The sequence below is a fragment of the Bos mutus genome, chromosome X (genome assembly GCF_027580195.1).
Source record: "Bos mutus isolate GX-2022 chromosome X, NWIPB_WYAK_1.1, whole genome shotgun sequence".
NCBI lineage: Eukaryota > Metazoa > Chordata > Mammalia > Artiodactyla > Bovidae > Bos > Bos mutus.
In genome coordinates, this window is record NC_091646.1 from 53219894 (window position 1) to 53232257 (window position 12364).

Genomic DNA, 12364 nt, shown 5'->3' on the forward strand with positions numbered 1-12364 from the left:
AAGGCTGGTACGCTGCAGTCCATAGGGTCACGAAGGGTCAGATACAACTTAGCAACTGAGCAATGATGTGAGTTTTTCTTAAGGAAAGTGGCAGCAACTTGGGAATCTTCACTTATCTTTAGTATAATGTTCTTCATCTTTGTGGGGGCATGAAGAAACATAACAAAGCAAAACACAAAACATTCCTAAGAGGATAGTATAAAAAAAGAGTATAATCCTATACCTACCTTTTAGGAGCTTACCACACTAGTAGTATTTACTTTGCTTTCCTAAACCCAGTTAGATTTATTTCAATGTAAGTTAAAAGAGAAACAAGGTATTGTTTCATTCACTTTGCTACTGTTTTAGAAGCACAAAATAATCTAAATAACTATAACTAATTTAAATAAACATGATTTAGCTATATATTCTCTTCATTTCACCTCAGCATGGGGTTCAGATTTAATCAAGGGATTTTAAACCACTCACAAGGAAGCACTCCCAAGTTCAAGTCCTTGACTCTTTCATGGGACTGGAAAGAAATATTACTTCATATACAGGTTCTGTGATTTTGCTTAGAAAGAGGAGGTATATGTAGTTAAGGATCAATTTTTTCTCAATACTGCCTCAGAAACTGGTGGGTCCAATCCCACTGTTAGGTAAAGAAAATAAAATAGAATTCCTCCTGAAATGGTATTTATTTTCCAGGAACCCAATTTACTTCAGTAAGATGAGGTCTTGGCTCTGAAAAGAGAGCATATTTCACTCTTTTACTACTGAATAAACCTGGGCTCATAAGTTTTAGTTTGGGAAGCACACAGTTATAATTTAATGTGGGGAAAATTGCATAGGTGGTTTATATGTATAGTATGAAGTTTGTAATAGCTCAAAAAGGCATCTACAATGTCATAAAATATCATTTAGTCTAGTAGCTTCCTCAAATGAGTTACCCAGGTGATTACTTATATTTTGTCTTACACTTTAGAAAATCAGGTCTCCCCCAAGTAACATAGTCTAAGCAAATTACAGACTTAGAAGCAACACTTATTTTTATGACTACTCGTTTTTGCCTCCAGAATATTCCTATTAGGAGATGGAAAAGTTGTCTCAAAGGAATAGCATATTCATCCTTGTAGACTGAAGTGCATGCCTGCCAAGGCAGTTCAGTTGTGTCCAACTCTTTGCGACGCTATGGACTGTGGCCTGCAAGTCTCTTCTGTCCATGGGGATTCTCCAGGCAATAATGCTGGAGTGGGTTGCCATGCTCTCCTCCAAGGGATCTTCCCGACCAAGGCATCATACTCATGTCTTTTGTCTCCTGCACTGGCAGGTGGGTTCTTTATCACTGATGCCACCTGGGAAGTCCCCTGAACAGTAATTTTCAAGCTATTTATCATTAAAAAAAAAAAAAAAACAGTTTCCCTCCACTCACACTTTGCTATAACGTTTTCAAAATGCTTACTCTCAAGTTCTGTACTTATCTGGTCCAGTTATGGACCACTACCAGTCTACAGACTATATCTTGAGTAGCACTGGTTTAAAGGAAGAAAGCTAACCAGAAGGTACACATTTTTGAAAGACAAGGGGAAAGAAAAGTTCACAATAGAGCATCAGTTTCTGTCTGATGGGAGCAGGCAGATCCCAGGAGGATGCCACTGTGGAACTGTATCCTGGGGAGGACATTAGGAATACATTGTTGGACTCACAGTCTAGTAGAAAGGCAGCTCCTAAAATGAGGCAGTGTGACATGGAAGATTAGTAACTGAGAAACAAAGTGAATCTCAGAAAGAAAATTCTCTCAGTATTTTTAGAATTCTACAAGTCTGAGATGGAAAAATTTAGAAACTTTCTATGTAGCCATAAGTATCCATTGTAACTGTTCCAGAGTGATTAGTGGGAAGCAGAAATACTTATTCAATTTTACAACTTCTTTAAACTCTTGAGCAGTTGTTAGGGAATTTAAAAATTTCCTAACACCTTTGGGCTATAATCTTGCTAAGGTTTCAGAAACTGAGCAGAAATGAGCTTAGGCAGAAATGAAATAAAAACAACAGAGAGAAATCCTCACACGCTGGAGTATAAGTATTTTGGGGAGATTCAATTACTGACTTTCTTCTTTCTGAAGTAAAACATAAACCAGCTCTAAGGAGACAATGTTCTCTGATAAGAAGGAAATACGAAAGGATGATTTCAAATTTTAATGACTGCACAGTATCTTTAGAGGAGTAGCATATTAGCCAGATGATTCTAGAAAATCATCCAGTGGGCAAATCTGATTTAACTTTCTATTGAGATTCCCAAAATATAATAATTCTACTGTAGGTATTAGATAAACCATTCAAATCTAAAGCATGATGAGAAATCAGAAAGAGTACAAAATGAAAATCAGATTATTGGTTAGGGTGGTCAGCCCCAGATGCAATATTTCCATAGGGAGATTGCTGAGGCTAGGGCTAGAAAGGTCAAAGCAGAGAGGACCTAGACAGAAGTAGGGGCTACCAGTCACCATCTGCAGAGATTTTGGAATCCAAGAAAATAAAGTCTCTCACTGTTTCCATTGTTTCCCCATCTATTTGCCATGAAGTGATGGGACTGGTTGCCATGATGTTAGTTTTTTGAATGTTGAGTTTTAAGCCAGCTTTTTCACTAGCAGAAACTAAAAAAGTGTTTCTTTCTTTTCATAGCTTAATAATTGGACTGAAGGCTGTTTTACTTAAGTTCCCAAATGAAAATGTGATATAATAAGGCTACATATTGGACCCTAATATACATGCATTTCAAATCTTTTTCTCTACATAGACATTATCTATCTTAGCTAGTACGATGCAGAATAAATGCCTTTATAGGGTTCCACAAGATACCCACAATATACTGTGGCCTAATAAGTTTCTTAGAGTGAAAAAAATTCCTGTGGAATTAGGGTTAACTAAAATTGACCCATTGGAAAAGACCCTGATGCTGGGAAAGACTGAAGGCAGGAGGAGAAGGGGATGACAGAGGATGAGATGGTTGGATGGTATCATTGACTCAATGGACATGAATTTGAGCAAGCTCTAGGATGGACAGGGAATCCTGGCATGCTGAGCCCTTTGATTTTGGGTATTGTGTACTGGTGATTTGAATCTATGGACTTAGGGTGGGATTTTGTTTTCTTCTTTGGAAAGTCAGGAACAGGAAAGGAGGCTAGCTCACAGAAAGTAAAAGTAATTGCTTCCTGAATACATAATAAAAGAATTGTTAATAATTTAGTTACACTCAGTTTCTTTTCAGTGAACAATATGGTTTAGTTCTTTCACTATAGACAGCAATTGTTATAGGGAAAGAAACCAGAGAAATCCCTTGTGCAGGTACATTCATTGTGCAGAATATATTATCCACAGATAGACAAAATTTTGTTTGAGAAAAATAGTAATTATGATTTTGGAATCCCTTTCATTGGCATGACACTTCATACTTTGTGAAATGCCCTCAAGGATCTTGTAATCTCATACAACTATTCCAAATCTTATAGATCAATGTAATGAGGTCTTGCAAGACCTCATTACCCAGGAGCTTATTTGGGGCTCTGAGGGAACATTTATGTTCATCCCCTGAGAGTAGGCTGTACTTATTCCATCACTAAAGGACAGACCACTCAAGTCTCAACCCTTTTTGTGGGTGAGGAGTGGTGAAGACACTGGGGAAGGGAGAGAGACAGAAAGAGTTGTTAGGGATTAGGTCGAACATATCAACATACACTGCTCTGAAAGACAGCAATATGGATTGTAGCACTCCTCCCTTGAGACAGAGTAGAGGACTGGGGTAGGATACTACCTTTTTTATGTCCTTCCTGGCCAAGCATCTGGTTTACATTCTACCGTCAGATTTTTATATTTGTGCATCTGGTTTCTCTATAAATTTCAATATAGTTCCAAAAGTTTTCAAGATTCATGGGGGCAGATACTAAATGTTCATCATATTTTTGTGTACTCTGCAGAGTGGATCACAAAAAGTGTGGGGGTACACAAAAAATGTTTGTGGTCTTTTTTTCATTAAATGCCACAGACATTTACTCATATTTATTTATTTACATAAAACTTCCCCGGTTTCCTAGCATTAAGCATTTGGGGCTCTATAACCTAGATCTTTGAATTTCTACTACCCTGTAAGATTGTCAGAAGACAATGGTAAAAGATGGCAGAGTAGAAGAACGTGCATTCATCTCCTACAAGAACACCAAAATCAGAACTAGCTGCTAAACAACCATCGACAGGAGAATGTTGGATCCCACCAAAAAAGATACTCCATGTCCAAAGGCAAAGGAAAAGCTCAAAAAAGACAGTAGGAGGGGAACAATCGTGTTTAAAATCAAATCTCAGAACCACCAGAGATGCTCGGAAGGACAAAAACAAAACCTTGTGCACACCAGGACCAAGGGAAAGGAACAGTGACCTCCACAGACTGAGCCAGATCTGCCTTTGAGTGTTTGAGTTTCTCCTGTGGAGGCATGGGTCAGCAGTGGCCTGCCGCAGGGATAGGGCCTCTGGTTACAGCAGATCTGGGAGGCTTGGATTGTGGCATTAGTCCTCTTGGAGGAGGTCGTCATTAGCCCCACCATAGAGCCACCGAGCAGATGACCCATAAACTGGAGGAAAACTATAGCCAAGAAGTTCTAGTACTGTTGCAAAAATTGTAGGGCCCACAAAAGATTTTCCAACCTGGGGATCCAGCAAAACGACTGAGAACCCCCAGGGAAACAGACTCTTGGATGCAGACATCTTGGAGTACGTAGTCAAGAGGGCCTTAGGAAGCATCACTATGAAAAAAGCTACTGGAGGTGATGGAATTCCAGCTGAGCTATTTCAAATCCTAAAAGATGGTGCTGTGAAAGTGCTACACTCAATTTGCCAGCAAATTTGGAAAACTCAGCAGTGGCCACATGACTGATTCATTCCAATCCCAAAGAGAGGCAATGCCAAAGAATGTTCAGACTACTACACAATCGCACTCATTTCACACGCTAGCAAAGTAATGATCAAAATTCTCCAGGCCAGGCATACAACGGTACATGAACCAAGAACTTCCAGATGTACAAGCTGGATTTATAAAAGGCAAAGAACCAGAGGTCAAATTGTCAACATCCCTTGGATCATAGAAAAAGCAAGTGAATTCCAAAAAAAAAAACAAAATGCTTCATCGACTACATTAAAGCATTTGACTGTGTGGATCACAACAAACTGTGGAAAATTCTTTAAGAGATGGGAATACCAGACCACCTTACCTGCCTCCTGCAAAACCTGTATGTAGATCAAGAAGCAGCAGTTAGAACTGAACATGAAACAGTGGACTGGTTCCAAATTAAGAAATGATTACATCAAGACTGTATACTGTCACCCTGCTTATTTAACTTATATACAGAGTACATCATGTGAAATGCCAGGCTGGATGAAGCACAAGCTAGAATCAAGATTGCCAGAAGAAATATCAATAACCTCAGATATGCAGATGACACCACCCTCATGTCAAAAAATGAAGAGGAAATAAAGAGCCTCTTGATGAAGGTGACAGAGGAGTGTGAAAAAACTGGCTTAAAACTCAACATTCAAAATATGATCATCATGGCATCTGGTGCCATCACTTCATGGCAAATAGATGTGGTAACAAGGGAAACAGTGACAGACTATTTTCTTGGGCTCCAAAATCACTGCAGATGGTGACTGCAGCCATGAAATTAAAAGATGCTTGCTCCTTGGAAGAAAAGCTATGACAAACAAAGGCAGCACATTAAGAAGCAGAGACACTACTTTGCCTACAAAGGTCCTTCTAGTCAAAGCTATGGTTTTTCCAGTAGTCATATATGGAGTTGGACCATAAAGAATGCTGAGCACTGAAGAATTGATGCTTTTGAACTCTCGTGTTGCAGAAGACTCTTGAGAGTTGCTTGGACAGCAAGGAAGTCAAACCAGTCAATCCAAAAGGAAATCAATCCTGAATATTCATTGGAGGGGCTGATGCAGAAGCTGAAGTTCCAATGCTTTGGCCAACTGATGCGAAGAGTCAACTCATTAGAACAGACTCTGATGCTAGGAAAGACTGCAGGCAGGAGAAGGTAATGACAGAGGACAAGATAATTGTACAGCATCACTGACTCAATAAACATGAGTTTGAGCAAGCTCCGGGAGATGGTGAAGGACAGGTAAACCTTGTATGTTGCAGTCCATGGGGTCACAAAGAGTGGGACATGACTGAGTGACTGAACAACAATAAGATTGTCAAGATCCTTTAGAGCAGGCTTAATCTCCTGGGTTGCAAATAAATTTTGTACCCTTCATTCCCTCTGTTAGCCAAGATTGTCTTTGCCATATTCTGCTACCTTAATTAGTAGATACAGCCCAATTTCCAGTTCCAAACTCATTCTAAATTAGTTTTGCAACCTTAGGGAAATCACTTAGACTACCTAGGCCTCAGTATCTTCAACTGTTAAATGAGGTTAATAGGCCTGCCTCACCTGTATTATTGGTTTGTAGCAGCTATCAAATTAATGAAGATCATCAAATGATGTCACTGCTGAAAGAGACCTTTGTTGTTGTTTAGTCAGTAGGTCATGGCCAACTCTTTGTAACTCCATGGATTGTAGCCCACCAGGTTCCTCTGTCCATGGGATTCCTCAGGCAAGAATATTGGAGTGAGCTGCCATTTCCTTCTCCAGTGGATCTTCATATTGGCAGGCAGATTCTTTACCACTGATCCTCCAGGGAAGCCTAAAAGAGACCTTACAAGTAATCTAAGGCAGCTGTACATTTTGGAGGATCACTGTTATTAATGCTTGCTCAGACTCACACAATGGGAGAGCTCAGCTTATATTTCAGGTTTATATTCCAGAACTACTTACACTGCATTCTGTTAAGATTCTGAAAGTACTTGGAGAAGAATAAATGCAAATTGTCATGATTAGTATTCATTATGAAACTCCTTAAAGCCCCATAAGGACTGCTGAGGATGGTAATGTGCAAGACAGCAATGCCTTTATCAGTGGTCCTGATAAGAAACAAATTCTGCAGATGTCAAGGGTGATATAAATCAGCCAATGTCCTTAATAACATAAAATCTAGGTCTCTATGATGATAATGAGTGCCTACATATAGAAAAAGTGGTTAGATATATCAACCTAGCTTTTGTTTCCCTAGACTCAACTTCCTCTTGGAGGTGTTACTAATCCATCTTCCCATGACTGTGCAAGCCAGAAGGCTGTGATGGTTAGTGGGGGAGAGATTGTTTCCCCTCTATTTACTTGAACAAATTATAGATAGAGAAATATTATTTTTTATTACATAGCTGAAATCAGGCTTTTATTTTATAAAAGATGAATAAACACCTGGGAACAGTAGGAAGGAAGATTTTGTTTCTAAAATCTAAGATATCCATTTCCCAAAGGGTATGCTCAGATCAAGCTTTCAGAATGCCTTTATGTGACCATGGCAATCACTGTTAACTAGAAAAGTCCTCAATTATATAGGAGTTCCTTTAAGTACAGAACAAGAAAAAAAGAAGGTGCAGAAAAGGACTAAGTTTTTCCATTGCTGTTGCTTAAGACACCATACAAATTCTACTTGCCTACCTGAGAATTTGCTTCTTCCTCCAAATGACTGGAAAAAGTATTTCCCTTTAAGGAAGACCTATTTTCTACTCAGTTCCATCTTTCTCAGTGAGATCAACAAAAGGCTTGGCTGAAATTGCCTCATACATCACCCCTTCCCTCTGTACAATTCCTTCTTCACTTCCCACAGGTGTTGATCCCAAGATCACTCCCCAGTAAACTTCCTGAATGTAAATCTCCACCTCAGGGTCTTTTTCCTAGGTAACACTATCAAAGAGGGATGGATCCAGAAATAGTCAAAAGATGCAGAATCTAAAATGGGATTTTGCACTTAGATATCATGCTGATCAGCTAGCTTCTAGGGTCGTCACCAGTGGTGTAGGTGAAGCACTGATAATCCTTGGCATGTGTTTTTTGAAACTTTAACAGATGGTAAAGTAAGATGGGATATGGATAGGAGGGGTTAGATGGTGCAATGTATCAGGTTTTTGAAAGGTTTGGTTAGAGTAGTAGTAATAATAAGACTGCAGTCAAATGTTTTTCACTGAGTACTATTCATAGATGGAAGGAAAATAAGGAGAGACTAAGGGTAAATCAACACTGATGGAAGGTGAAGTGTGAAAGTCACAGTGATGCTCTGGAAGTGTCCAAACAAAATGTTATCTCCTGAGGTTAGAAGCCAGAAAAAGCTATGTATTATATCCAGTACTTAATTTAAGAGTAACAGAGGAGCTGAGAAGATGGAATACTTGTTCCTGGAATGTCAGCTTGCCAAAGTCAGAGCCCTGGTGAGGAAGAATGGGACACTGATACAAAGGGATGGCGTCAGCTGTATTTACTTATCGACTAAAAAGTTTGAAATCCAAGGTTGCCCTGAAGTAGGCCATTCCCTCCATGTTAGAGGTTATCATTCCTCTTTGCTTATGAACAGGCATCTGCCTTGAAAGTCAATTTGTGCCTGTATCAGGATCTATTTCTATCTCCCCTCTTGGCCATTAGACCAAAACCTAATGTCAGTTTACCAAAATAAATAAATAAATAAATAAGGGTGGGGAAGTTACATGCCTATGCTATGCTATGCTAAGTCACTTCAGTCGTGTCCGACTCTGTGTGACCCCATAGACGGCAGCCCACCAGGCTCCCCTGTCCCTGGGGTTCTCCAGGCAAGAACACTGGAGTGGGTTGCCATTTCCTTCTCCAATGCGTGAAAGTGAAGTCGCTCAGTCGTGTCTGACTCTTAGTGACCCCATGGACTGCAGCCTACCAGGCTCCTGCATCCATGGGGTTTTCCAGGCAAGAGTATTGGAGTGGGATGCCATTGCCTTCTCCGAGTTACATGCCTATTAAGGAAGAAAAAATACTATAGTCCCAGAGGAGCTGAAGGACCAAGCCAACATGTACTAGAAGCTGGGAGAATATATATGGTACTAGATTATGATAGTACTAGGATCAAGGGGAGGCAGAACATAAGGTTGGGAAAAGATGAGTTTACTGATATGAGAGCATTCTTTCATGGTATAGGATTTAATGTCCACACATGAATTACTGTTTCATTCATCTTTCATTCATACTTCACTATCAATAATAGTGGGGCTTTTCTTTTAGCTCTCTGTACACATCTTCCCTGGTGGCTCAGACGGTAAAGCATCTGCCTACAATGAGGGAGACCTAGGTTCAATCCCTGGGTTGGGAAGATCTCCTGGAGAAGTAAATGGCAACCCACTCCACTATTCTTGCCTGGAAAATCCCATGGACGGAGGACCTTGGTTAGGCTACAGTCCATGGGGTCGCAAAGAGTTGGACACGACTGAGCGACTTCACTCACTCACACACTTATGTGCTGTGCTATACTTAGTCTCTCAGTCATGTCTGACTGTGACCACAAGGATTGTAACCTGCCAGGCTTCTCTGTCCATGGGGATCCTCCAGGCAAGAATACTAGAGTGGGTTGCCATCCCCTCCTCCAAAGGATCTTCAAAACCCGGGGATTGAACCCAGGTCTCCTGCATTGAAGGTGGATTCTTTACCATCTGAGCCACCAGGGAAGCCTATACAATCTTACATTCTTCTCCAAACTACTAAATTGTTGCTCATGTGGCACCTAGTCTCTGCCTGGAGTTCCATTACCAAATTTCTTCACTTGATTATCCCCAGCTCATCCTTCATGAGTCACCTTACCTCTGAATCCCCAGCTTGGACTACCTGTCTCTTCTTCCTTGCATCATAGCCCCCTTTGCAAATTTCTTATAGGGTGAACTTATTTATTTCTTGGACTTTTTCCCTCACATCCTTCTCAAGACCAAGAAGTGTTATTTATCTTTTTATTCTTTATATCCATCATGGCTCCTTTCACACAGGGGCACACAACAAATATTTGCTGAACTGAATATAACAATTATCATCTATATGGGAGAATCCTTGTCTCATCATAAGCAAAGCTCTGCTCACAGCTATAGTCACTATTACTGCTTTTGGAGTTGTAAATGAATGAGCTTTAACATTTCTTTGTATGAATACATGTTTGATATGTGGCGTATAGTCTGTGAAAATAGCTAATTTCTGATCAGCATATGAAAGGCTTATTTTGAGATGATGTAACATGGCACAGTGAGTAAACTGGGGAAATTCCTTCCTAATTTTGCTATATCTTGTTTACTAACTCCCCTATTTTCATACAACACATTGAAAGTGATCCAATTCTATCTTTCTTGAATATTCTAGCTAAAGAGAGATCAATTGCCTTTCAAGCAAAAAGGGTCTTGGTGGAATCAAGAAAAAAGCTTCAAAATTCATTATTTCAAAGGATAAAGCCAAAAGTTTTGTATTTAGGAAATAAATGTAGCAGTATTCAAGCATTTTTCTCCTCCTAATATTGGTTCAAAACTTTGGAATATTGTGTTCTATTTAAATTTTAAAAATTAACTAAATTGGCTCATTTGAAATCATATATTTCTCAGCTTCATAGACAAAGATCTGGGAATAAGGATCATCATGCATAAATGCAGAGGTGACCCCCCCCAACCATGAATTTATTGTCCCAAGAAGGCCACTGACACCAAAACATTGTCACTCATTGAAGCTTAAAATTCTAATTCTAGTAGGCATGACATAGTTATCTATCTGCAGATTCTATTTATGCCTGTCATGAGCATATATGTGCCAGTCACAAGGTACCTTTCCCTATAAGATATGACACTTTTGCATGAATGAGCTTATCATGTCAACTGAAAGAAGAAAGGAAGTGGCACTTGTGGAGAAGAGAGTGGCTGCAAAAAAAGAAAAAGTATGAAATGTGAAGCTTGATGCTTTAGAGAGTACCTTTGCAACCTCATAATTAAGTTGAAATATTTTCTTGAGAAGGACAGTCTTAAACACACACACACATGGATTTTAAAAAATCATGATAGAACCTTGTCATTGTTAGGAACTTATGGTGTTATTATTCGTGAACTCTAGGGAACTGGAAAAACATTCCTTAGAAGCATATCATTCATATTATTAGGAGGAGGGTCAGAAGATCGAATGTTATGATAGTCAAGGGACTTTCAAACAGCAGGTAGTGAACATAATCATACAGTAGTTGGTAACCTTTTAGAAGGTTAAAGCAAGGCATGTATAGAAACAGCAAAAAAAAAAAAAAAAACTTACTAGAATTACAATGTACAATTTCTATTTGGGAGATTAGAATCACTATGGTGAGATAAGACTTGCATATCTTGTTAACAAGTTTATCATTTATCTAATGATTTTTGAGCAGAGGCATGACATCATAACCATATTTTATAAAAATAATTTCCAAATGTATGTAGAAAGGGATGGAGAGAGAAGAACGTGGAAATCCAAGCAAGAGTTGTGATTCAAGAATCATCTACACCAGAATTACCTGTGGAAAGGGGAAAATGCTTGCTAAAATTCCAATTATCAGGTTCTATACCAGATGACAGAATTATAATTCCTAAGAGCAAGGCCCTCATAACCTACTTTTTCAAAGATATCCCAGGAAGATGATAGACCTGCTAAATGTTGTTCTAAAGAGCTAGGTCTTCACACCTAAATACCAATCAATATTACCTGTGTATAACAGTGTAGATTCCTGACTCCTACCCATGGAGATTTTGATTTTATACATCTGGAGCTCAGGAATCTTTGGAAAAGCTTCTCCAGTGATTCTATAATTTATCAAGTTTGATAACTACAGAGGTAATGAAGTGATATTAAGCTTGGAAGAAAAGAGAATTTTTTCAGAATGTGTTATCCTGATATAGTAGACAAAACATTATACCAGGGTTTTATGTTGAAAGTGAGGAAAGCATGAGAGACAAAATGATATAATGAAAAGAACATTCTTTTAGGCTTCTGGAGACCTTACTTCACATCTTGACTCTGTTCCTATTAGCCATGTGACCGTAGACACATTATTTCCTCCCCTCTGAATTCTGTAAAATGTAAAATAAATGGGTTAAATTTGATATGAATTCTCAAATATGTTCCACAGGTATTTAATGTGTGTGTGTGTGTGTGTGTGTGTGTGTGTGTGTGATATACATGTACAATAATGGTTTGACAGCCACCTGTGTTTGGAAAAGAATGACTTAACAAATGAAACTGTTTACAGGGTAACATTTCAAAACACTTACTGTGTTTATGTGTACTATGAACTATAAAAAGAATTGAAAATGCAGTGTTTCTCAAACTTGTTTGACTATGAAACACTTTTTTAAGAGTGTTTGACTGACAATGTTTTGTAGAACACACTTTAAATAATACCAAGCTAAATCACAATACCTTTTACATTAACACTAAGTATTA